Source organism: Podarcis vaucheri (genome assembly GCF_965113315.1).
Source record: "Podarcis vaucheri genome assembly, chromosome: 3".
NCBI lineage: Eukaryota > Metazoa > Chordata > Lepidosauria > Squamata > Lacertidae > Podarcis > Podarcis vaucheri.
The window spans coordinates 17,055,777-17,082,143 of record NC_138761.1 but is presented as its reverse complement, the minus strand read 5'-3'; the positions used below and the strand labels follow the sequence as shown (position 1 = coordinate 17,082,143).

The window sequence follows — 26,367 nt, the reverse complement described above, 5'->3', positions numbered from 1 at the left end:
TATTGGTCACCAGGTACTTCCTCAATCTCAGCCATTTCAACAATTTCTTGGAACTTGTTTGAAGAGGCAGCCAGGATCTGATGGGCTTCCAGAGCTGGGTGCCAAGGTGGTTTAAATTATGGCAAAGGGTTCACAGCAGGAAAATAGGGAGTGTAATGCCTCAGATGCCACCAGTTTTCGGTTTTGATGCTCCACGTGTGAAAAGACTGATAAAAGAATTAGCATTCTGTGCAGCTTTTTCCAGTTTCAAGAGTGAAGTGCTGGCTTTGCTTTGACTGCTCTCAATCAAGGATATCAACACAGAGGGAGAAAAATGGAAAAAGAACCTCCCTAATGTTCTGAAAACAAAAGAATGAATTTCTTCTGAGGTTTAAGGGCATTCTCCCCCATCTTATCTGGTTATTTATAGCCTGTTCTGGCCATAACAGGCAACCTTGAATTAACATCTCCAAGTTTATGCCTTCCTGTTCTATTGCTCTGATCACTGCAACGCCAGGTACCAATCTTGGCTTTTATTTGCTTAATTTTAAAAACGGCAATGGCAGCAATTACAATAACAAATTGAGTGGGGAAGCGATCATGCACAAACACCTCTTGGCGGCCAGCTCTACAAAGAGAAGAGAAACACAAATAATTTTGTCGCTAATAAGGCAGCGTGCCCGAACGTAGCAAGTGTGGCTTCTCCCACACACAAAAACACGGCCAGCTTTGGCATAAAGCAGCTAATGAGAAAGGGAAATTAAAATGTCGCCATCAGACCTCTCGCCATGTCTCCCCTGGAGGAGAAGAATGCCCATCAAGTAATGCCATGTTGCTCTTTAAAGGGATTAACAATCATTTTCTCCTGGAGGCAATGAGCCCTGCCTTAAACTTAGCCTTGGAGCTCCAAAGCAGGTGTCTTTTTCCAAAGAGCAGGACTGAAGGTTTTTTTCCTCCAGTTGGGTAAAGGGACGCGGGTGGCGCTGTGGGTAAAAGCCTCAGCGCCTAGGGCTTGCCGATCGAAAGGTCGGCGGTTCGAATCCCCGCGGCGGGGTGCGCTCCCGCTGCTCGGTCCCAGCGCCTGCCCACCTAGCAGTTCGAAAGCACCCCCGGGTGCAAGTAGATAAATAGGTACCGCTTACCAGCGGGAAGGTAAACGGCGTTCCGTGTGCTGCGCTGGCTCGCCAGATGCAGCTTTGTCACGCTGGCCACGTGACCCGGAAGTGTCTCCGGACAGCGCTGGCCCCCGGCCTCTTGAGTGAGATGGGCGCACAAACCCCAGAGTCTGTCAAGACTGGCCCGTTCGGGCAGGGGTACCTTTACCTTTACTTACTGCTCTGGAAGGATGTTCTGAACAGCCAGCCATGGAGATTCTCCTCTCATGCTGTGTTGCAAAGAACCACTGCTTGCTGCCACTCTTCCTTGTGCAGCCTTGGCCTCCCGCAATGAAAGCTGTGATTATTCTGGGATTCCATCGTTAAGCATAATTGTTTAATTGACACTGAAATGGGGGAATACCTAAATGTGTATTACTGAAGGTTTTAATGTGGAGAAATGTTACAGATGTATATTGTGGTCTCTGAGCTCCTAGATGGGTTGATAAGTAACTATTGCTGATTTCTGCTAGCTAACACGTGAGTGTTTAACCTAGATCAAGTGGCAAATGGAGATCAGGTTTCAAAATGGAGATTTGCAGCCAAATAGCTTTGTCACCTGATCTACGGTTAAACACTATGTCAGAGCTAAAAGAGAAAAAAAGAAAAGAAAAAACACTATGTCAGAGCTAGCAGAGAACAACAACAATTAAGTATCAAAGGCCTGGAAACGATGCCTTATGAGGAACGGCTAAGGGAGCTGGGCATGTTTAGCCTGGAGAAGAGGAGGTTAAGGGGTGATATGATAGCCATGTTCAAATATATAAAAGGGTGTCACATAGAGGAGGGAGAAAGGTTGTTTTCTGCTGCTCCAGAGAAGCGGGCACGGAGCAATGGATCCAAACTACAAGAAAGAAGATTCCACCTAAACATTAGGAAGAACTTCCTGACAGTAAGAGCTGTTCGACAGTGGAATTTGCTACCAAGGAGTGTGGTGGAGTCTCCTACTTTGGAGGTCTTTAAGCAGAGGCTTGACAACCATATGTCAGGAGTGCTCTGATGGTGTTTCCTGCTTGGCAGGGGGTTGGACTCGATGGCCCTTGTGGTCTCTCCCAACTCTATGATTCTATGATTCTATGATTATATAACCCATCTAGGAACCCAGAGAGCTTAATATAGCCCCATGGAAAATCCCCATGATGAAGCCTTCAGTAATACACATTTAGGCATTCTCCATTTCAGTGAGAATTAAACAATTATACTTAACACCCTCCTTTCTCCTGCATCTCCCTGTGCACCCTCAACATCAGCTCCAGAGGATTAGAAGACCATCTGTACAAGATTTGGTGGGCAGGCAGCAGAGGAGGAAACAGAAGTTCTGCTGTGCATTGCTTTGGAAACAACCCCAAGTAGCCAATGTGTTGCTCTCCAGATGCTGCTGGACTAGAGTTGCCATCATCCTTGATCATTGGGCCATGATGGCTGGGGTGGATGGGAGCTGGAGTTTAAGAACATCTGGAGAGCAGAAGATTGGCTACCCCTGAGCTAGTAAGTCTATCTGCGGTTGTCCTTCATGAATTCATCTAATCCCCTTTCGATGCCACCGAAACTACTGCCCATTGCTGCGTTCTGTGGCAGCAACTTCCACAAAGTTGTTACCCACTGCGTGAAGAAATCCTTCACTTTTGTCTGGCTCTCCTGCCAATCAGTTAAATCGGCTGACTCCGGCTCCTAGCGGTATGAGTGCGAAAAGAAGTAGGTTTCTGTCACAAACCTGAAAATGTGGAAACATTTATTTATTTTTAATGGAAGAAACTCTGCGTTCAGCAAAGTTGTTTACTTGGGCCTTTTGCTGAGGGCGTCGAGTGAAAAACGACTGTCCCTCAAGTAACAACATAAATATTTATCTTATTATGGATTGAAATAAAACATGGCGTGCCTGGAGAGTCTAAGGTAAAGTTGTATTTTTAACCTTGTAAGGAAAGAGTCTAGAGGTTTGAGCTTAATTAAATTATAAATTGATCCCTCTAACCTTTTCGTCTCAAATATATATATATAATGCATGGCAAGCTTCATCCTGGGATGCTGGTAGCCAACGGTATAATTTCCTGCATCATGGCAGAGGTAAAGGAGAGACTGCTGACGCCCTCTGAGGTGATTTTCAGTGCACATTGAATTGCATAGAGCGCTATTCTTCACACACTGTTGTGTTAATGATCCAGTTAGCGATGAAAAATTGTGTTGGCTTGTAAACACAACTGCCCTGTGGGGCCTCAATTAATGCAGGATGCTTTGTGATGATATTAGCCTGGGGTGAGAAGCAGACTCGGTTTTATTTCACTTATTCGTTTAATTTGAAAATTTATAATCCGCTTTTCGATTCATAGGAGCTCTGAAAAATGGTGAAAAACAGGTGGTACCTTGGGTTACATATGCTTCAGGTTACAGACTCCGCTAACCCAGCAATAGTGCTTCGGGTTAAGAACTTTGCTTCAGGATGTGAAAAGAAATCGTGCTCCGGCAGCGCGGCAGCAGCAGGAGGCCCCATTAGCTAAAGTGGTGCTTCAGGTTAAGAACAGTTTCAGGTTAAGAACGGACCTCCGGAACGAATTAAGTACTTAACCCAAGGTATGAGTGTAATTGCCTTTGTAGCCACTGCCCAGTTCAGAATTGTGCCTTTTCTCTGTATTCCTGTATTCTTTTGCTTTTCAGTTAACCAAAGCTGTGCCATGGTCAGCAGGCGATGAGAGCTCGCAGGGCCCCCTGCCCCAATAACAGAGTTTAGGAATGCACACCAGTAAAGGAGAGGCTGGTACAGATTCAATTAGGCTGACCAGAGCCAGCTGGAAGATGATTGAGGAGGACACCTTGATATAGATAGGTATGAAACAACTCCAAATATGGAATGTCTATTTTGAAGGCCAGACAAGAGCTGTTCACGTGTTGCTGTAACCTTTCAACCTTTTTGAGTCCACAGCTCCCTTAACCAACTACATTCTTTCTGCGGCACCCCTGTTGGGCTCCAGACCCCAGTTATGTCACCTTCTCACCCTTTTTTGAACACTCCCTTGTGGAGTGTTCCCTCAGCCTCCTTTCCCTTTACCCTCAATTTGGGAGCCTTCTGGGCAGCTGCTGCCGCCACCCCTGGTCTCTGAGCTGCCTCCCCTGCCCCAAAGACAGATGCCTCCTAACACTGCCCCACAGGGGCCTGGACAAGAATCTACACACATATTAAAAAACGCTGTGAAAACGCTTTTTTTAAAAAAAAGTTTTGAAAAACACATTGAATTTTGCATAGCTCACTCTCGCCATCTAGTGTCGCATTTGTATATTGCACTTTACAATACATTTAAAACGTTTAATTTGCAGTTGTGTAGCTGAGTCATGGGACTTGCCTGCCTGTTCCCAACAGCAAGGGCTGGCGGGCTGGGCTCCCTCCCTCGCCCGCTTGCTTGCTTACTCCGAGGCTGCCTCAGCTCCTGGCAACCAGCACCCCTGACCAGCCCCAGAGGCACCATTTGCCTGCAGAGCTTGTAGCCAGGGCTGCTGCAACAAACAGCCGTGTAAGCCTTTGGGAGGCAGAGGTGCGAGAGGGCATCAGAGGAGGGAGGGAAGGAAGGAGGGACAGAGGACAGTGTTGCCAGCAGCACCTCTGACCATCATTAAAGGCACCCCAGGGTACTACAGCAGACTGGTTGAAAACCACTGCTGTAACCAATAATATTGCAGAGATGATATGGGCACGAGGGCTTCATGTATTCAGAATGCTATATAGATGCCTTGAACTCTTGTATTTGCTGCCCAGCTTTTTGAATTACAATGAAGCTGATCTTTCCATGACACACTGTCAATAATAATAATAATAATAATAATAATAATAATAATTAATACCCCACCCATCTGGCTGGGCTTCCCCAGCCACTTTGGGCGACTTCCAACAAAATATTAAAATACAGTAATGCATCAAACATTAAAAACTTCTCTAAACAGGGCTGCCTTCAGATGTATTCTAAAAGTCTGGTAATTGTTGTTCTCTTTGACATCTGGTGGGAGGGCGTTCCACAGGGCGGGTGCCACTACCGAGAAGGCCCTCTGCCTGGTTCCCTGTAACCTGGCTTCTCGCAGTGAGGGAACCACCAGAAGGCCCTCAGAGCTGGACCTCAGTATCGAGGTAGAACAATGGGGGGTGGAGACGCTTTATTTGGCTAAAGAGGACCGGTATATTTCCAGACCCCCATTGTAGGGTGACACCTTCTTGTGAGATTCTCATGGGCATTGGCTGGCCAGTGGGCAAAATAAGACGTTGGACTAGACAGGCCTTTGCTCTGACACAGGGGTGGCGCTTTCTCACTATTATTTATTGGAAAAGCAAAACTGTGTGTGACTTTGCTTATGTACCCTTCCCTCCTGGGGCTAGTTTTGTGCCGCTGGACTCTGTTATTTGTGATGCATCCTGGCCGTCCTTGCTGTGTTGAACAAGGCCCACCCGTCAGCAATCCAGTCGCGATTTCCCACGAGCTTCGCGGCTTGAAAAAGCACAGCTGCAGCTCTGGCAATTGCTGCCAGGTAATTGCTACAGCTGCAGCGCTGTCAGGGTTCTGTGCTACGTTGCTCATTTAATTGCAAGCACATGATGCTCAGGAGATTTTTTTGAGTCAGCCCTGTAGCATAGGGCTGCCAACTTTGATATTTTTAAAAATCTGCTACATGGTTGGAGTTTAGGGCAGGGGTGGGGAACCTGTGGCCCGCCAGGTGTTGCTGAACGACAGCTCTCATCACCCCTGACCATTGGTCATGTTGGCTGGGGCTGATGGGAGTTGGAGTCCAACAATGACTGGAGGACCACAGATTTCCCACTGCTGGTTAAGGCACCGGAAGGACGGGGCTTTCAGGGGACTCCATCCCATCAGAAGGTAAAAGGTAAAGGGACCCCTGACTGTCAAGTCCAGTCGTGGACGACTCCGGGGTTGCGGCGCTCATCTCGCTCTATAGGCCGAGGGAGCTGGCGCTTGTCCGCAGACAGCTTCCGGGTCATGTGGCCAGCATGACTAAGCTGCTTCTGGCGAAACCAGAGCAGCACACGGAAATGCCATTTACCTTCCCACCGGAGTGGTACCTATTTATCTACTTGCACATGATGTGCTTTCAAACTGCTAGGTTGGCAGGAGCAGGGACCGAGCAACGGGAGCTCATCCCGTCGTGCGGATTCGAACCGCTGACCATCTGATCGGCAAGTCCTAGGCTCTGTGGTTTAGACCACAGCGCCACCCGCATCCCCTATCACATCAGAAGGTGGAGCCAAATCCAAAGCTTTATCACTTGAATCATAGAATTGTAGAGCTGGAAGGGACCTCGAGGGTCATCTAGTCCAACCCCCTGCAAGGCAGGAATCTCAGCTAAAACATCCATGACTTTTGGCCCTCCAACCTCTGCTTAAAACCTCAAGGAAGATGAGTCCACCACCTGTTTCATCAGTGGCGTAGCGTGGGTTCTCAGCACCCGGGGCAAGGCAAGTAATTTGCGCCCCCTAACCCGTGGATTTTAGCACTCGAGTCTCTTCCGCGCCCCCCCAGATGTTGCGCCAGGTGCAGCAGGCCCCCCTGCACCCCCCACGCTATGCCACTGCTCCCACCACAAGTCTTCAGGACAGCCATCCGAAGGCTGGCGCGGGGAGGTCTCTCCACCCCACCGCCAGGCTTCGGAGGAGGTCCGAGGACAGTGGGGTTCCTGCTTCCTCGAGGAGGGCCGGCCAAACGCGCGCCCCCCCCAAATGTTGCGCCTGGTGCGGCCGGCACCCCTGGCACCCCCCACGCTACGCCACTGTGTTTCATTCCTGAATACAGTGGTACCTCGGGTTAAGAACTTAATTCGTTCTGGAGGTCTGTTCTTAACCTGAAACTGTTCTTAACCTGGGTACGAATAGTAAAATTATCATTATGCAAAGGGACTTCCCTATTTTCATCAGAGAAATGTTGGAGGATATGGAAATCCATAACAAATGTATATCCGCACCCCCCCCCCAATCCAGCACTTGTACCAGTGACTGGTCCCACTGAACTCAGTGGAGCTTACTTCCATGTAAACAAGCATAATCTCAGGCTGCCGGGCTCATCTAATTGGGCCATAAGGAGTTCTGCTGGATGTTTTCAGAGACGGAGTATGATTAGCACTGATTGCTTTCTGTACGTTTATTTTTGTCCTTAATTGGACATTCATTGAAGGAGAGGCATTATTAAGAAGGGAGAGCATTTTCCTTTCTCTAATTTTTATTCTCAAATAAAACTAGTTAGCTGCCACGCAGCATTCCGCCCTCCCCCTCTTTATGAAAAATGCCAGCTATTTTCATAGAATCATAGAGTTGGAAGAGACCACAAGGGCCATCGAGTCCAACCCCCTGCCAAGCAGGAAACACCATCAGAGCACTCCTGACATATGGTTGCCAAGCCTCTGCTTAAAGACCTCCAAAGTAGGAGACTCCACCACACTCCTTGGCAGCAAATTCCACTGTCGAACAGCTCTTACTGTCAGGAAGTTCTTCCTAATGTTTAGGTGGAATCTTCTTTCTTGTAGTTTGGATCCATTGCTCCGTGTCCGCTTCTCTGGAGCAGCAGAAAACAACCTTTCTCCCTCCTCTATGTGACATCCTTTTATATATTTGAACATGGCTATCATATCACCCCTTAACCTCCTCTTCTCCAGGCTAAACATGCCCAGCTCCCTTAACCGTTCCTCATAAGGCATCGTTTCCAGGCCTTTGACCATTTTGGTTGCCCTCCTCTGGACACGTTCCAGTTTGTCAGTGTCCTTCTTGAACTGTGGTGCCCAGAACTGGACACAGTACTCCAAGTGAGGTCTGACCAGAGCAGAATACAGTGGCACTATTACTGCCCTTGATCTAGATGCTATACTCCTATTGATGCAGCCCAGAATTGCATTGGCTTTTTTAGCTGCTGCTAAAACTTGTATTTTTAACTTGTATTTTGACTAGTCTGCCTCTCTGTCTTTGCTTTCTGCATCCAAGTATCTATCAATAAAATATTACGGCTCCAATGACTCTAGTCATTGAACAGCAGGGGGAGAAAAATCTTCTGGGATCTGTCACCTGATTCTCCTGGGGGTGGGGGTGGCATTCCAGCAAGTTGTCTTCCCACATGGCGCTGCTTTAAGTGCAATGAAATTCTTCGGTGCTTTCAACTAAATTGAGAATTCTGTTTGAAAAGGCGACGCTCTCCATGGGCCTTGACTCCAGCCAGATTTATCTTTCATTTCCCAGTTTTCAGCTGATGTACAGCAGAAACTCCTCACCTGAAATAGATGTTAGTGTGACATACTTGAAAGCAAGAATGGAAGCCTTTCATTGTTCCTTATTGATTAAAAGTTGTGTCTGCAGCGCCCGCTGCTGACGAGGATTTCGTAAGCGAATAAAGCAAACCGCAATCGAACAATGAAGTACCGGTACTAAAACACAAATGAAAAACAAGAACCGTAAAACGGAGTAGCACGGCAATGAAATGAAATGAAATGAAAATCAATATAGAGCAAGCATAACAAAAGCTGGACCTCAAAGCTAGGACAGGAATGGTTTTTACCTGCCTTCAGCAGGCATGAGTCTGTACAAATGTCTCTTGGAAAAATGTTCCTTGATATTGGGGCTACCACAAAAAAGACTCTGTTCATATATGTCATATAATCCAGCTAAATGTTAAGCACTCTAAGCTCCAGGGATTTAGGAACATAGGAAGCAGCCTTCCTTCCTTCCTTCCTTCCTTCCTTCCTTCCTTCCTTCCTTCCTTCCTTCCTTCCTTCCTTCCTTCTGTATACTTAGGGTTGCCATACGTCCAGAACTTTCCAGACATTGCCAGGATTCAACCATCGGAAACAGTGTCCAGGCAGAAATCACTTAAATCGCTAAAAATTCGGACATATGGCAACCCATGTTGGAAGTGGGAAGTGTAGACTTTGGTGAATTTCCTTTAAAATAGCTTAAATTTTTTTAATATTTTTTTTGAGATCTTGCCCAAAAAAGCTGAACAACTTTTGTGTCCAGATTTTCACCTTTTGAAATATGGCGACCCTGGTATACTACTTTTATCTTCCAAGGAATTCAAGGTGATATACATGGTTCTCCTCCTCCCCATTTCATCCTCACAACAACTCTGTGAGGTGGGTGTTGGTTTCGTAGGTTTGTAGAGATGAATAAAGACAGACAACAAGATATTTTCTTTCAGAGAGCTTGCGTGTGTGCCAGATGAAGGTGAGAGAGAGAGAGAGAGAGATCTTTTTTTCTCTCCGGCCCACAGCATCTCCTTTTATTCAGAGTTACAAAAGCATGGCCACGAATGTGCTAGTGGCTGATTGGCTTAACACAAGACAAAGAAACTGAAATCTTATTGGCTCATTTGTATGTAAGGCGGGCTTACATCGTTCCATAGATCTTTGGCACATGAAAGCCAGAATGTTAGAGCTGTATTTAGACAGGCATATAAGCTCTTAATCCACCTATGACTAAGATTGATAATGTTATAACGAAGGTGTTTACTAATGTTTAGATTGTTATATAAACTCACACAATTAATTATACATTGAGGATTAACACATCATTGTGATTTACACATCATTGTGAACTAAAGGTGAACTAGAAGAGAAAAAAGTGTGGTATGCAAAGAATGATATACAAAAGGATCTGTGCCAGGCACAGACTTGTAGCTCTGTGTATGCAAGAGAGAGGAAGCGTGATTGATTATAAACAGGTCTTATAGTCTGTTTTAGAAGCAAAGGAGCTAGAAAGAATTCCCAAAATGCAGGGGGGAAAATAACCCGTGTTTTACTACACTGGGACATAGAAATAACATGTCTAAAGTGGGTTAGGCTCAGAGATGATGACTGGCCCAAGGTCACCCAGTGAGCTTCCTGGATGAGTCAGGATTCGAATCCTGCTCTCCCAGGTCCTAGTCTAACACTCTAACCATTACACCGCACTGGCTTTTTTTTAAAAAAACAACAACCCAATAATAGAAAGATAAAGTCATAGACATTTATTTATTTATTTATTTATTTACGGCTATTAGCCCATAAAGTATGTACAAACATAAAAGCACAGAGGCATAAAGACCGATATATTCGGCACCAGAAAGTGAACACCATGATGCAGGGGCGGGTCATTGAGCAGAGCCAGATAACAGCTTGGGGCCCAGAGAGCTCCAAGGGACGGATCCCAGAAAAAGGAAAAACTGAAGACGAGATCCGACATGCACTCTCTTCATAACTGTCCGATTAGGTTTTGATGTTGTTGTTGTTTTTGGTGGTTTTTGTGTGTGTGATAACCGCATTCAGGAATCTCGCCACCAGCAGAGTTACAGAAGGATCTGTATCCTGCAAAAGTAGTGCGGCATGTGACTCAACAGGCCTGCCAACCAAACGCAGTAAAGCAGGACCCAGGAATTTAGTCCTGGCTATGCTATGTAGGGGGCAGTTGAACATTATATGTGGAAGAGAATCAACAGTTTTCCCGTCACACACGCATAGCGGAGACACCAAAGATAAAGTCATAGGGACCCTAATGACAATAAAATGAAGATTATTATTGAAAGTTGAATGCAAACGTATGCTAGTGTATGTGAATAAAATACAGAATTACAAATACAAATTATCCAGACAAGTCACCGTATATAAAAAATGCAGTTCTTCAAATAATACAGATAATATTAACGAGATCTCCAGGATTTTATTTCATACTTCTTCAGGAAAAAACTGGTGAATTATTTGTGAATGGCAGCCATTAATTTGCTTTCAATTTTTCTTTCCATTTTTTTCTTCCTTTCAGGAATATGTTATTTCCAAGGCCTTTTTTCCCCAGCCAGAACTCAGTTCTGGCACTTCTCAAGTGAGCGCCATTGCCATTCCAAGAGAACAGTTTCATGGTGAGTCCCAGCACCTCTTTTTCTTGAATAATAGCATGGGTTATTCCCATAAATCTTGAAAGCATAAGTAAAAAATATAAAAATGGTTATCCATTAAATATAAGAATATGCATATGTATGAAACATGGTAAATAATTAAAATAACTACTACACACAGTTGGGCATTTGTTTAGTCGTTTAGTCGTGTCCGACTCTTCGTGACCCCATGGACCAGAGCACGCCAGGCACTCCTGTCTTCCACTGCCTCCTGCAGTTTGGTCAAACTCATGCTGGTAGCTTCGAGAACACTATCCAACCATCTCGTCCTCTGCCGTCCCCTTCTCCTTGTGCCCTCCATCTTTCCCAACATCAGGGTCTTTTCCAGGGAGTCTTCTCATTGAGGTGGCCAAAGTATTGGAGCCTCAGCTTCACGATCTGTACTTCCAGTAAGCACTCAGGGCTGATTTCCTTAAGAATGGATAGGTTTGATCTTCTTGCAGTCCATGGGACTCTCAAGAGTCTCCTCCAGCACCATAATTCAAAAACATCAATTCTTCGGAGATCAGCCTTCTTGATGGTCCAGCTCTCACTTCCATACATCTCTACTGGGAAAACCATGGCTTTAATTATACAGACCTTTGTCGGCAAGGTGATGTCTCTGCTACTTAAGATGCTGTCTAGGTTTGTCAGTTCATGGATCACTGCCTTGCTGTGGCAAAGGGGCTTGAATAACTCAGAGAAGCTATGAGCTATGCCGTGCAGGGCCACCCAAGATGGATAGGTCATAGTGGAGAGTTTTGACCAAGCATGATCCACCTGGAGCAGGAACCAGTAAGCCACTCCAGTATCCCTGCCAAGAAAACTCCATGGACAAAAACAACAGGCATATAAAAGTTGGACATTTGAGTTCATCCTAAAGAGTTGTTACTCCAGGAACGGCAATCTAGAAGGCTGCAATATAAACAGGTATTAAAAATAAAATAAAATACTCTACCTGGAAATGCCAGGGAAATGCCAGGGACATAGAACTTTCTGCATGCAGAGCAAAAGCACTATAGCTCTTCAGTGGATGTGTTTCAGATCTTTAAATCCATGGAAATTAAAAGGGCTTAACCTTTGTTGGCTCATGCCCCTTAGTTCTCTGCAGGGACATTTGTAAAGAGAGAAAGAAAATAACATTTGGATCCTTAACTGAAGATTTCTGCTGACCCCAGGATACTAAATTCCTTACCAGAGGAATGATTAGCAAATCTATTGCCTCTTACAGCAGTTAACTTGAAGGTCAAGACTCTTTCGCCAAGATATTGTTGCTTCGTCACACAAGTTCAATTTCTGCAAAGATCTTTTATCACATTTTTAATCTTTCTTATTGAACAGCTCTACGTTTGGGGCATTAATGAGAAGCTCTTGACCAGGCAAGGTCATTGCCTAGTTCCTGGCAGACGTGACTGCTGTCCAAAATGGAATAAATAACTGCAGGGGAAACTGTGAGCATAGGAGTGTCACGATATTAACCTGTTAGCAAGCCTCCTCAGCGGATATGCGTTTCACAAACTCCAATTTCTGCACAGTCACTCCAATTTCTGAGTGCTGTGAGATTCCAGGGGTTACCTAGTGTTATGTACTGAGTTGAATAGGATCCAAGCTGCAGCAGTCTGATTGGTCCTAGAATAATAGGATCCAAAATGCAGCAGTCTGATTGGTCCTAGAACAATAGGGTTCAGAATGCAGCAGTCTGATTGGTCCTAGAACAATGCAGCAGTCTGATTGGTTGGCAGGAACCACCTAATCCTGCTCCAGATAGAAGTGAATCCACAACCTGATTGGCTTACAGTAGAATTCCAGAATTAGCCAATCATGTGCAGCCCATTGTGTAAATAATGTATATAAAGCAGATACTGTGAGGGGACTTTCATTCATTCCTCCTCACCACTATGAGCTGAATAAAGAGCATGAAATCACTTTGCGACTCTGAGTATATTTCACCTAGGTTTTGTGTTTCCATTGGGGCAGTCTTTATGATATATAGTGTATTCACACATATATACAACCTGAGTCTGCAATGGAGGGGGTTCACAGCATTAACTCCCTGAGAGGGCCTTGTTTCCTTCGTAGCCGCAGGTTTGGATTCAAATGGAAATCAAATATCGCTCTGTCTCTCAGCTTGCTGCTTTTCTTCTAGCTTAAATCACTACAAACACTTTGCTCTCAACGCTGCCTTTCTCTTTCTACCTACCCGTGAGCTGGGGGAGGGTCCCCCACCCATTTTTCATCTTGCACAGAGCCCCTTCCTTTGTTCCCTTAATGACCCATTGCCTCACCAGGAAGCTAGCCGGGCTACTTAAGAATAGAACCCCTCCAAAACTCCTAACAATGCAAACAATCTCTTCTTCTTTGGCGATCACTTGTAGCCGAGTAAGATTGTCCTCCATAAACAGGGTCTTAACAGTGATTCTGTAAGTGACTGTGGAAGCCAATTCTGGATCCACACGTCCTTCCACAGTGGGGACATAGGTTTCTGGCCATGAGTTGATCACGGTGAGGGTTTGCCAAGCATGCCTTTCTCTTAGTACGTTTATCCCTTGCGTCCTAAGTTCGAGAGTCTTCAAAGCCCATGACACCTTTGGTAAAGGCTGTTCTCCAACTGGAGCGCTCGCAGGCCAGTTTTCCCCAGTTGTCAGTGTTTATACTACATTTTTTAAATCTTTGCCATGAGAGAGTCTTTGAATCTCTTTTGTTGACCACCAGCATTACGCTTTCCATTTTTAAGTTTGGAATAGCGTAGTTGGTTTGGAAGACGATAATATCAGGCATTCTCACAACATGACCAGTCCGATGAAGTTGATGTTGAAGAATCATTTCTTCGACACTGGTGATCTTTGCATCTTCCAGTACATTGGCATTAGTTCGCCTGTCTTCCCAGGTGATGTACAAAATTTTCCAGAGACACCGTTGATGGAATCTTTTGAGGAGTTGGAGATGACGTTTATAAGTGGTCCACGTTTCACAAGCATACAACCTAGGAGTTTTGTGAATTAGGGTCTTTAGGCAAGAGTGTGTCTAGGCAGATTTATCCAGTCACTTCTCAGGTCTTAAAAACTGGGATATTTTCTGAGCACACACATTGTTGGAAGACATGTGTGTGTGTGTGTGTTGGTCCATTGCCTTGAGAATGCAACCCATCCCCTACTCTCCAAGAGGGCAATTCACTACATTTTGTAGTGAAACGGATTGGTTGCATAGCATTGTGATGTCGCCTTCCTTGGTATGTGCTCCCTGATTGGCTTGAATAACACAGTAAGGGAGCAGGAGGGAATGTGTAAAGGTAAAAAAGGTAAAGGACCCCTGGATGGTTAAGTCCTGTCAAAGGCAATTATGGGGTTGCTCCGCTCATCTCACTTTCAGGCCGAGGGAGCCGGTGTTTGTCCACAGACAGCTTTCTGGGTCATGTGGCCAGCATGACTAAACCACTACTGGTGCACGGAGGACCGTGACGAGTGCCAGAGTGCATGGAAACGCATAAATAAATAGATGCAACTAGTTAAAAGAGGCACATTTAGATATTTGTTTTTCTAGGGCAGGAGTCAGCAAACGTTTTCAGCAGGGGGCTGGTCCACTGTCTCTCAGACCTTAGAGGTGGACGGCGGACTATATTTTGAAAAAATATATATGAATGAATTCCTATGCCCCACAAATAACCCAGAGATGCATTTTAAATAAAAGCACACATTCTACTCATGTAAAAGCATGCTGATTCCCGGACTGTCCACGGGCCTGATTTAAAAGGTGATTGGGCCGCATCCTGCCCCCGTACCTTAGTTTGCCTATCCATGGTCTAAGGATACTGGTGCTCCCGCCTCTTATTGCTCCCATTATTCTTTTGGCAGTCGAGATTTTGGGCCAGCATTATTTGAAGCCTCGCTGACAATAATTCCCACCCTCGAAATCTTCTTTGCTGAAATGTGAAATAACATCCCCTGGCCCTTGCTGTATTTAACATCCTTTCCCTCTCACTGGCTTGTAACGACTTGTGCAAAGCGGTCATTTTGCTGAAATCACAGTGTTGACATGGTTTTCAATCAATACCTTGTAAAAACACTATTCTCCCTTCCCGCTTGCGCCTTTGATATTGCAATGTGCGCTTATACCTGTTGGCTGTATGAGGTATTGGCTTTCGTCTTTCGACTTGCCTGTTATCACCTTCCACTTTTCTGTGCTGTTGCTGGGGGTCTTGTTTGAGGAGCTTAACGTTCAGTCAAATAAAGGAGCAGCAGCAGCTGCCTTAGGGCTATTGTAGTGTGCGTTTATCACAGGATGTTTCCCGCCAAAGAGGAAATCCAACTGGGCTCTGTCATGAGTACACAATGCCTCCATCTGCTCTCCCTGAAATCAATGGGAACATTTCCGAGACTGAAAGATGGGTTACAGAGAAATATTACAGAGGCGGGTCTTGATGGAACAAAGACTTTGTTCCTCTTGGTTGTTAGAACTCTCACTGAAAGTAGGGATGAACTTGACCTGGGGAAAGTTCACAAACACAGCCTTGTGGAAGGCACCTATTGCTCAGCACCACTGACGTCACTAACTTCTCAGTTCCCTGGCACAGTTTTGTAGCTGCATTTGTGAAAACCAAGGCTTATGAGGAATAGTTGAAGCAGCTGGGTATGTTTAGCCTGGAAAAGAGGAGACTGAGGGGAGAGATGATAGCTATCTTCAAATATCTCAAGGGCTGTTTCATGGAAGAGGGAACAAGCTTGTTTTCTCCTGCTCTGGAGGGTAGGACTCGAACCACTGTATTCAATTTACAAGAAAGGAGATTCTGACTCAACATCAGGAAGAACTTTCTGACAGTAAGAGCTGTTCGACAGTGGGATGGACTCCTTTGGGAGATTGTGGACTCTCCTTCCTTGGAGGTTTTTAAGCAGAGGTTGGATGGCCATCTGTCATGGATGCTTTAGTTGAAATCCCTGCATTACAGCGGGTTGTATATGTGCTGCCGAAGCGAGCACCCTGCATTACAGCGGGTTGGACTAGAACAGCAGTTCTCAACCTGTGGGTCCCCAGATGTTGTTGGACTACAACTCCCATCATCCCTGAGCTCTGGCCTTGCTAGCTAGGGGTGATGGGAGTTATAGTCCAACAACATCTGGGGACCCACAGGTTGAGAATGCTGGACTAGAGGATCCTTGGGGTCCCTTCCAGTTCTGTGATCCAGTTCTTCCCTACAGTTCTGTGATCCTAAATGTGGTGGTTGTGAAGCAAGATGGAGGGTGAATCGGTCGGTATAAATACAGATGCATGCATACTGTGCTGCCAACCTAGCAGTTCGAAAGCACGTCAAAGTGCAAGTGGATAAATAGGTACCACTCCGGTGGGAAGGTAAACGGCATTTCCGTGCACTGCTCTGGTTCGCCAGAAGCGGCTTAGTTATGCTGGCCACATGACCCGGAAACTGTACACCAGCTCCCTCGGCCTATAGAGCGAGATGAGCGCTGCAACCCCGAGAGTCGGCCATGACTGGACCCAATGGTCAGGGGTCCCTTTACCTTTACCTTTATGCTGTGCTTCATAAAGGTGAGAAGCCCACCTGTTCAAAGTGTGGCACATTGTCTTTCATGCACTCCCGAAACTAATGTTCTTCAGCCTGGAGTCCCCAGGTGTTGTTGGGCTACAATGCCCATCATCTACAGCCATCTTAGCTGATGGCCAGGGCTGGTGAGAATTGTAGGGCAGCAGCATCTCAGGACTCAAGGTTAGCAAGCTTCCCTTTTTCTGAGTCAGACCATTGGTCCTGTGTTAAGAATTTTAAGGTCTTAGATATATAATAAATGTAGCAGCCAAGCACGTACATAGATCAGCACAGGAAGACTGACCTGAAACCATTTTTGATTCCCAAACTGACCAAATGTTTTCTCTGCAAGGTCAAAGGAAAATGGAAAAGCCTCCCCATTGTCTTTTCCTTCACAAATCCTGTCTTAAGTGTATGTCTGTGTTTGAATAGGCTGAGCCTGTGACCTGGCTCAGGAACTAAGTATTTATCATTACAAAGGACTGGCCAGGCTCCCCAGGGTATCCAATCAAGTGAGCATTAACAGGTAACCTGTCAGACAAGATAACACACTCAGATTTCTGCTGTAGACCACCTTTTCTGTGATGTAGGTATGATGTATCTGGGGGGTGGTCTTGGGTTACACCCCTTCTGTGATGTATGTATGATGTATGGAGGGGTGGTCTTGAGCTCCAGGGCAGACACACCTTGGATCTAGGTTCCTCCTCTTTTCCTGCATGTGAGGGGAGACCCTCTTGCAACAGATCAATAAAGATCAGGCTTACTATTGCTTCTCAATATTCTCTGGTTGGCCTCTGTTATTTTCTCTTACCAATAAGGAACCTATGTAAGGACTCTATATGGGCTCTTAGATACCCAATTAAGTGAAAAAGGGCAGATATTTGTTTACAACAGTCCATAGAGCTCAGCTTCATCTACGCTGATTGGTAGCGGCTCCACAGGATTTCAGACTGGGGTGTTTTACTAGCTGGACCTGGAGAGGGCAGGGATTGAACCCAGGGCCTTCAAGCATGTGAAAGCAGGGGACTTTCAGACTGTCCTGCACGCAAAGCGGATGCTCTGCCACTAAGCTACAGGACTTTTTCCAAAGGTTGAAAAATATTTCACCCTCTGGCACAGTAGAGGACACTATCCCATTGCCAGTGTTGAAGCAAGATTCAATCGCTAGTCTGGCTGGCTTCTGTATGTGGAATGGGGCAGGGGACAACTTTTCCTTTGAGTCAGGCATCAAGACGTTGTTGACTGGGCCTGATTTATTGCTCCAGGAGATTTGCGTTAACAGCCCTTATCCAGAATCCAAAGGGCTGTGTTGGGAAATGAAAATAAATGATGCATTGATGCACCCTGGTTACACACATGAGGTTCCTAAACCAGAAATTCTGTATTATTGTTCTAGAAGTGCATAATCCCACTGTCCCCAGCCAGGCCACCTGCTTTCAGGTTTGCTATTGGAATTGGGGGTCTTGGATCATAAGGGATTTGTCTTTGTCTCTTTGGGTGCCCCTGCCTCTGGTTCCATGTGGTTGTTAACACAAGCCTTCAGAGTGGCTTTGGTTTAGCAACAAAAACACAGAGGACAATATCTGCTTCTAGGAAGATGCACGTTTTGACAGCGAAAGCTTAGAGGATGAATGGACACAGGTGCCGCATTTGCTTTCAGCAAGCATATTTTGTTCAGCCAATATCATTTTGCCATAGTGGAAAATGAAAGGCACAGTAAGCTAAACAGCTCTTTTATTAAAACAGCTACAGTATTTCTTTAGTATGCCCTGAAAATAGTGACAGCCTGTCACCATTTTCTAATGCATGGGTGTGAAATCTCTGGCCTGTGAGCCAGATTTGGCCCACCAGGCCTCTCCATTTGAGCCATGAGGCCAGATTGCACAAATACATACTCCTCAACCATCCCAATTTAAGGAGGACACCCTGAAATTACAGAAGCCATCCTGATTGGCTTCTGATTGGATCCGGGAATGTCCTGTTTTTGGGTCTGCCCCACTGGTGCGAGTCAGCTGGCTTGTGCCAGAGCACTGAACCAAAAGATGCTGAGGGTTTTGGGGGGGTCTTGCACTCTCACACAAATCATCTGGCTCACACCAGAGAGCCAGACCAAAAGACGTTCATTTATTGGTCTTGCGTGCTCGTACAAGTCGCCTAAGAGGAACTAGGGACCAAAATGCGAGCATCCCAATTTTGATCAGGAGGATGTTGGAGGGTATGCAAACACAGTTGATGGGGAGGTTTCGTGCAACAAGCCCACTTCCTGGAATTATCAGACTTTTTACAATAAAGAACATGGTGGGAAAATGCACTGGAAAGTATGGGATGACACTTGATACATCGTCTAACCTCCCCACCAACAAATCATATTGAATGCTAAGTAAAGAGCCGGCATAATCTAATCTCCTTGCAAGTGTATCAGGCTGAATGCTCAATAAACAGGTCATCTGGAGTGCCCATATTGTGTGTATCAGAACATTAACAGTACTTCACTAGGGCACGCCCCCCACCACAGTGGACAAGCTGTGTTCCGTATTGGAAAGGAACACTGCAGTTTAATACGAAAGCAAGCTTAGTAAATATCAGCATTCACACATAGGGCTTTGCTGGTTTTACTATCCTTGGAAGCAAGTGTTGAAACTAATATGCTTATCGCACCTCATCCTCTTGTATGGCGGTGATCATGGCCTCATTAGAAAGAAGATAGTTGAAATAATGAAATGCGATCAATGAAACTGCATGAAAAATGGTTTGGTGTAAAAGTAGTGCAATGCATGCTGGGTATTATCGGAGATCTGTGCATTGACTATTTTGGGCATCATTAATCCAAATGCTCTCTTCTGTGTTGAAATAGGAGTCATTATGAGACTTAAACGAATGGCAGCCACAGTGCAATAGTCTGTTGTTCAGATACATATCCATACTAGAAGCAGTGTTAATACTGCTGAAGGAGATGTGTCTATTTCATTCAAATTGTGTGCTGAATGTAGTTGGTATCATTTTTTTCTTCCTTTGTATCGTTGTTTAGGGTGCCTCTGGACTGTCAATATTTTGCAATGTTATGATATTGCTACCATTCATTTCAGTGCAAAGGAAACACAATGCAAATTGGGGAACAGGCATAATTACTGCTGACTATATTCACTGGATTGATTTTGCATTGCAAAATCCAGAGAAATGCAAATTTCAAAGGATACTTGTGTTTCAGTTTGCATATTGTTTAGGAAATTGCAAATCAGGCAGGTTTGCCTTTAAATATGCACTGCATCAAATTCCCCGTTATAAAAATTCTAAGCTGTCACAAACGACATGCGCGCGCGCACACAAACCACATGTCTGAAATAGTACAGAGAGCAAGACCAAAGCCATTTTTAGCCTACAGCTGAACTCTGAAACCCCCTCCAAAACAGATAGTAGGAAGTTCTCGATAAAACCTTTCCTGATAGACATGTGTTCCTTCCACTTGCTAATCCCTCAAATCCTGTAAATAAATTAACTTTTCACCACCCCTCTGTGAAACCTGTCTGACAAGTATCTGTTGCAAGTAGAGCAGACCTGTCAAAAGAGCATCTTCTGTGTATGAGCAGGGATAGGTATGATAATGGATTCAAGAACCATTCCTAAAGAATGGCCCACACTGGCCAGGAAAAGGCAATCAGCAAGCATGATCAGGTATCTTGACAGATAGCAGGAAAGTCATACTCTCATATTTCTGCCTCTTTTCTGTGATGTTTGTATGATGGTTGTCTCAGGCAATTTCTAAAGCCTTTACAAGCTGCTACACACTTTTTTGGGGGTCCCCTTGAAGGAATGAGTTTCCAAACTCTAAAATCTGACTGTGCAGGCAGTCTGAAACGGGCCCCAAAATCCTCATTTTTCCTTCTCCAAGGGTGCATTAGCTAAAAACCATTAACTTGAGCACTTGAGCAAATGCATAACAAGAACACAGCTGTATAAACAAAGCTCTCTCCTTTATCAGTCCGTGACGCCTAATGAATGGCCTTGCCAGTTCCAAAGTGGAGCAGGGATGACACATCTGGGTCTTATCTTACATCCTGACCACAATGACACACAGACCTTGTCAGCCCCCCAGGAACGGCACCAGGAGTACTCTTAGAGTTGGTGACCTTCTTACCCCAAGATAAGGAATGCAGGAACAGGAAACTCTTTTATGGTCAAGAGTACAGGAACAGGAAACCCTTTTATGGTTTTATGGTTAAGAGTACAAGAGCAGGAACATCTGTGATGTCAACTTACGTGTATAACCTGCCCACGGTGTTCCTGTCCTCTTGACCATAAAAGGGTGTTCCTGTTCCTGCATTTTGGGGCCCATTTCAGACTGCCTGCACAGTCAGATTTTAGAGTTTGGAAACTCATTCCTTCAGCCTCACCTTCTTGCAAAGGGGGGTGGACTTAGTTCCAACAGAAAATAAAGTTCTGCCTTGCTTTCTTCGACAGTTTCCTGCCTCCACTCATTCTTCTCTGACCAATAAAGAACTTGGGGCATACTGGGTCCCTTGATGGGGAGTTGGGCTGTAAAAGCCAACCCCATATTTCCTTATAACACCCCACCCCTATTACCAGACTCTCCGTGTCCCTATTTTCCAGGGACAGTCCCAGATTTACAGAAGCTGTACCAGTTTCTGATTTGATCCTGGAATGTCCCACATTTCCTTAGGATGTCCCCATTTTCCTTGGAGAAATGTTAGAGGGGATGGTGTCATGTGACCTCCGAGCCAAGGAGATCAGTAACCAAATAACCTTTAGAAGACATCTGAAGGCAGCCCTGTATAGGGAAGGTTTTAATAAAATTTTTAATGTTTTATTATGTTTTTATATATATTGGAAGCTGCCTAGAGTGGCTGGGGTGACCCAGTCAGATGGGCGGGGTATTATTATTATTATTATTAATAATAATAATAATACAGTCATACCTCAGGTTACAGACGCTTCAGGTTGCGCGTTTTCGGTTTGCGAACCATGCCGAACCCGGAAGTACTGGAACGGGTTACTTCTGGGTTTCAGCGCTCGCGCATGCGCAGGACCACTAAATTGCACTTTGCGTATGCGCAGAAGCACCAAATTGCGACCCACATGTGCGCAGACACACCGTTGTGTGTTGCGAATGTGCTTCCCACACATAGCACGTCACAACCCAAGTGTCAATAATACTAATACTAATAATAATAATAATAATTATAGGGTGTCCTGATTTTCATTGGGGAAATGTTGGAGGGTGTGTATTACCAGTCCAGGGTGTCTTCAACAGCAGCCTGAGAAATTAAGTAGGTGAAGTTATCTCCATGCCAGGAAAGGCCTGCCACACTTCTGCCTGTGAAGGTGATGTTAAACTCACGGGAGCAGAAAAAGCTGCCATTCCTCTTGACGATTCACCCCCACCCGCTATTCTTGCAGTCTTCTTCAGGCAGTGAAAGCAAGAAGTTTATTTTCCTTTGGCAAAGAAACCTGTTCTTCCTGCCCAATTAAGTTGTTTCAGCTTGTTTTTCTGCTGTTAGAAAAAATGCAGATTGCTCCACAAGTTCCTCACAGATGAGCGGATCCCTTTGCTGGCTCCACAGGTAGAACAGGTTTGGAAATGCTTCTGTCAAAGGTCAAATTGACAAACTGCACTCAAATCGGCACAAAATGGAGGCATTGAAGTCGGATGCAGGCAAGGTCCTGAAACATACAACGCTTATACTCTGAAAGGCAAACCCAGGCTGACGAATCGTGCCTGCTTGGGCATCATTCCAATAAAAAGAAATGTGGGGCTGTTTGGAATTCTGAGCCAGTTCCAAGAAGGTGAAGTGTGTCTGTAGCTGGAATGCAAATGACTTCTCAAAAGGCAAATATTTAATCTCAGGCTTTCTTCCAAGTGTGTTGAACGCCGTTGGTTAGAAAGCGGGTATGGGGCTGGGTTTTTTAATATTATTATTCTCAGAGAAAGATAGCATAAATAGCACCATGAGAGGACAGTTTCAAGAGATCATTCAGACGGCTGAGTTTGTCCTTGCTGTTGCATATGAACCGAAATAGCGTTTTGAGACTGTCTCTCACTACTCAGGTGTGGAATGCAGGATACAAAATTGAAGGCTGCTGTTATAAACCAACCAACCAACTAACTAACTAACTAACTAACTAACTAACTAACTAACTAATTCTCCCTAATCTTAGCCAGACTTTAAAACAGAGGTGGCAAACTAGCACTCACTGGAACAGATTTGGCCTTGGGAACAGCTGTAAGGGCACTTCCAGAAATCCCCTTTTTATTGTGCATTGGCAACAATTTATGCTCATGATAGTATCAGGGCAGTTATGTGTGATTCAGCTTTCAATACTGCTCACATCTGCAAAAGCTTCTGGACAGACATACGGCTTTGTTTCCACTCGTTCTGTGCCCCATAACTTCCTGCTGAAATCCTGTGACTGTTTTGTACCACAAATGTTCCCCTTTATTTTTAATCCTGCTTTCGTTGAGCTATAGCACAAAATTGCACCTCCAGATGGCAATGATGTGGTAACACTGGGGAAGCACTGAAGAACAAACGAATAAAATAATAATAATAATAATAATAATAATAATAATAATAATAATAATAATGTTATTCTTGAATGCCGCCCATCTGACTGGGTTGCCCCAGCCACTCTGGGTGGCTTCCAGCAAAAGATAAAAACACAATGAGACATCAAAGATAGTAAAAAAACTTGAATGGCTTTTATACCTCCTCACAACACACAACACACAGACATCTCTTCTCCTCAGACTGTTTACACCCTGCAATGACAGACAGCTCCTTGCTGATCAGGCCTGCCCTTGGCTGTATCTCTGACAACATCAATATTAATGCTGTTTGAGGTGAGCCTCTGAGTACAGCTGCCCTTGAAGCGTTTGCATTGACTTCTCGCTCTACTTTAGAAGCCACACCTTCCTCTCTGTTTCTCTCAGTGTCACTTTAAAGCTGACGGCTGAGCCAAGTGTCTCCCTCTCAGGAGTCTAAAAACCTTACGGGGATATTGATCCTATCTACTTCCTCTGCGGAAGGCAAGTGGGGTTTGCGTGGTGAGGAAGGGACGGCAGACCAAACACCAGGAGGGGGAAATCAAGCAGGCCGTACCTCAAAACAATACGGAAAAAAAAGAATTTCTTCAAAATAATAAAACATGCTTATAAAATGCCCATCACATTTTGGCAAAAATATAACTCAGTGGTAGAGCATCTGTTTTGCATCTAGAAGGACCAAGGTTCAACCCACCCCCCCAAAGCCTGAAACCATGGAGAGATACTGCCAGTTTGTGTAATCAGGTACTGAGACAGGTATGGCCTCGGCCCAGTATGCCTGAAGGAGCGTCTCCACCCCCATCGTTCTGCCCGGAGGCTGAGGTCCAGCTCCGACAGCCTTCTGGCGGTTCCCTCACTGCGAGAAGTGAGGTTACAGTGAACCAGGCAGAGGGCCTTCTCGGTTGTGGCGCCAGCCCTGTGGAACACCCTCCCATCAGATGTCAAGGAAATAAGCAAATATCTGACTTTTAGAAGACCTCTGAAGGCAGCCCTGTTTAGGGAAGTTTTTAGTGTTTGATGCTTTATCGTGTTTTAAATATTTTCTTAGGAGCCGCCCAGAGTGGCTGGGGAAACCCAGCCAGATTGGTGGGGTATAAATGTTGTTGTTAGTATTATTACTTCCAGTTTGTATAGACAGGTACAGTCATACCTCGGGTTACAGACGCTTCGGGTTGTGTGATTTCAGGTTGCTCACCACGCTGAACCCGGAAGTACCAGGAAGGGTTACTTCTGGGTTTCAGCACTTGCATTTGCGCATGTGCAGAAGCGCTAAATCACGCTTTGTGCATGCACAGAGGCGCCAAATCACAACCTGTGTGTGTGCAGATGTGTTGCAGACACTGCGGGTTGCGAATGTGCTTCCCTCATGGATCACGTTCGCAATCCAAGCGTCCACTGTACTGAGCTAGACGGAGCAGCAGCCTGACTTGTTATAAGTCATCTTCCTGTGTTCTTCAGGGGCACAATGTTGTTGTTTTCCTACTAAGGCAACCTCACTAAAAGTTTGAGTTGTTTGGGTGATGTTGCCACGGCAGGATTTTTTTATTTTTTCTTGCTCTTGGAAAAGGCCTAATTGACCTGGAGGTCCACCTGTCAGGATTCTTTAGTTGTGATTTCTGCAGCAGACAACCCCGTGGGGTTCCTTCCAGCTCTGCGGTGCTATGGTTCTGTGATTCTATGCCTCTGGCATTTCATAAGCGCATTTTCCTGTATGAAGTTTTACCTCCTTTCACAGAATCATAGAATTCCCTTTCCCCTTCTGCAGAAGATGGTGCCTGACAGGTTTCAAACCACGTTTTTTTTAAAGAAGGTTTGGTCAAGGGCACCTTAATTAGCACTCTGCAGAAAATGCAGCGTTTGGCTTTGTAAGTGCCATATGGTGACTGTGGACAAGCTGGGCCTTTCTAGATGATAAAAGCTCAATCCAGGCAAAAATAAGTGCTTTTAATTTCAAGAGATGCAAGTAAGTTCTGCACTAGTTGAATCTTGTGCTGCATTCTGGAGTAATGTTTTTGGGTGCAGCCAATGGACTTTGAGGCCCGGCGCAATGTCTTGACATCGCTCCACATCCGGTTTCACATTCGGCCTTGATAATGGGGGCCCCTGATCCCCTCAAAAATAAAAAGATTGAGGGGTCCTGTGGCGATCACACAGGGCCCCCAGACGTTTGACGGTCTATTGACCCTGTGCCACCACTGTAATTGCTTTCTTCACTGCCACCAACCCGTTTCTCCTCACGGGTAATCACCGAGTCCAGTCAGTTGTTAACATTAACAAATAATCAAGTTTATTTTATAGGCATGAACAAGCTTATTGTTACAGTTAATTTTTCTTGGCAGTTTCTTAATCTTAGTTCCTTAACTGTCCTATTCGTTCCTAACAACTTCAAACTGATTATCCCGACTAACTATCTGACTCCACCTAATACAGTGGTGCCCCACAAGACGAATGCCTCGCAAGACGAGAAACCCGCTAGACGAAAGGGTTTTCCATTTTTTGATGCGCTTCGCAAGATGAATTTCCCTATGGGCTTGCTTCGCAAAACGAAAAAGTCTTGTGAGTCTTGCGATTTTTTTCGCTCCCCCCCCTTTTCTAAGCCGCTAAGCTGCTAATAACCTTTTAGCCGCTAAGCCGCTAAGGCTTTAATAGCCGCTAATCCACTAATCCGCTAATAGCGCTAATCCGCTAAGCCGCTAATAGGGTTGCTTCGCAAGACAAAAAAACCGCTAGACGAAGAGACTCGCGGAACAGATTAATATCGTCTTGCGAGGCACCACTGTAATTCCTCTCACTCTTTCACCACACAACTCGACCAACCCACAGACTATTCCTCCCTCTTCCTTCTTCAACTCCCAACTCTCAACTGACTTTCACACAACTCTCCCTCTAACCCTAACTCCTCCTATCAGTTTCCACTGGCCAATCACATCACACTCATTTTAACCCTTTCCTTATGACCCACCTAGGAGGAAAACGCCACAGGGCCCAAAGAGCCTCGGCCCCCTGAAGCCAGCACTGATGCACATGACTAACAAAATTTTGAGACTTCTCTGAAAACCATTCCTACCTCCTTAAAAGGCTTATTGAGAACAGGTTGGGAATGAAATAATTGTGCACAGCTGAAAATGCTGGCAGTATTAAGATAAATTCAACAGTGTAAACAAGTTTTGATGGATGCAATAATGGAATACTGAATGGTATAGCTTTTGTAAAATATGCAGGGATTTATGATATGTGAAATGAACTATGGAAAGAGAAGAAGGGAAG

At 45.2% G+C, this 26,367-nt stretch overlaps 1 long non-coding RNA gene across 1 annotated transcript in view; it reads right to left on the bottom strand.

The window, feature by feature from the left end:
• Positions 1-26,367, bottom strand: part of LOC309529735 — a 29,277-nt gene continuing 2,910 nt past the window's right edge. The window contains exons 2-3 of the long non-coding RNA XR_014218392.1: positions 8,176-8,378; positions 1-607 (exon numbers count right to left, since the gene is read on the bottom strand). This is a non-coding gene — a long non-coding RNA (uncharacterized lncRNA). The remainder of the gene's footprint in view (positions 608-8,175; positions 8,379-26,367) is intronic.